This window comes from Galeopterus variegatus, unplaced genomic scaffold, assembly GCF_000696425.1.
Source record: "Galeopterus variegatus unplaced genomic scaffold, G_variegatus-3.0.2 Scaffold12487, whole genome shotgun sequence".
Classification (NCBI taxonomy): Eukaryota; Metazoa; Chordata; class Mammalia; order Dermoptera; family Cynocephalidae; genus Galeopterus; species Galeopterus variegatus.
This window is the reverse complement of record NW_007738598.1, coordinates 1,777-3,307: the sequence shown is the minus strand read 5'-3', so window position 1 is coordinate 3,307 and position 1,531 is coordinate 1,777.

Genomic DNA, 1,531 nt, shown 5'->3' with positions numbered 1-1,531 from the left:
TTAGATGCATGCTAAAGGGTGAGAACCAGTGGTGTGGAAAATATATAGTAATTATCCTATTTTTGAAAATCAGCACTTGTCAATATTGTTAATATAGAACAGGAATAGAAATTAATGGTTCAAAGGAAATTATACAAAGCAGAGGCAAGAGAGACAGAACAGAAGCACAAAGAACCTTGTCATCATTCTAAGAATGACACTAAAGATCAAGAAGCTGGCTTGACACTGGGATTAGTGGTGCATGAATGTTAGTATTAATAGTTTTTTGCATTTTCTATCTTTTCTAGGCATAATACAAGATCAAATAAACCTAGAATTTAAGACTTGGGATAATTCTCAAAATTTACCTGGCCCATAGCTTTTGTCTAGTGTTTCAGAGTTTGGGACAGAATCTGATATATTAGATGTTTTTATACCCTCCATTAAAACCTTCCTCAAAGCACATTGCCACCTACTGTATTTTTATGTATCTTTTATTAACATTTTGTTTAACTTACATTATTTATTAAATAAAGATAATCAATACAATTTTTATTAACTGATTATTAACATGCTTTAGGTTATCCTTCCTGATATATACATATACATATCCTGATACATATACATATGTGTGTGTGTATATATATCTTAATATTATTAACAATATTTTCATAAAAAATATGTTCTACTACACAACAAAAATTACACAATTAAAATTTCACATTCCTTAACCAATAAAAAATCCCTTTTTTATGACTTGGCAAATTTAGGGAAGATAAGGGGTGAGAGGAGGGAGGACATAAAAAAAATCGTCTTGTAATGAGTGAAGCAGAATGAATGAAGATACAGACACGAGGCTGCAGCAGAAATGCATGTATAATTTCTTCCAACTTCTCAGGTTTACCTGGAACAAGTTCGGACTCCTGACTCAGCCCTAAGGGTTTCTACCTTTACATGCACTATAAGCAACCCGACAGAAAGCATTTATCATGAGCATATTATTTCCAGTAGCAAGTGGGCCAGGTATATGCACTTTAAACATTAACTATTGTTCACACTTTTAATAAATGAATCCCCCTCAAAATTTTATCATATTAGTAAATCCTGCAATTACTATTCTGGCTATTTGGAACACTTATTAGGTAAATAACAAAAAGATACTCAGATAAAAACTTCATATTTAAGCCTTGGCAATTTCAAATAACTTTCTACCACCAATGGTTAGAAGTAGACTTGTACTCAAATCAAAACCAGGCCTAGGGTGTTCAACATCAACAAATACCCCATTTTCTGCAACTTTTGTTTCCATTTTTCATCACTGATTCCACTGTTCCCAGTTTCTGTAATATAAATTTAATTCTAATAAATACTTCATCCCTTGTTAGTGAAAATTAAAATGTCCCTGCACATAAAAAGAGACATATGGAATTTTTACAGTAATGTATATGAACTAGACCTCCGCGTTTTCCACCTCAGTTGAAAGATCTCAAAAGACAAATGAACTAACCTGAAACCAGAAATTCTTGATTAATTTACTGAGAATTTCCTTTTA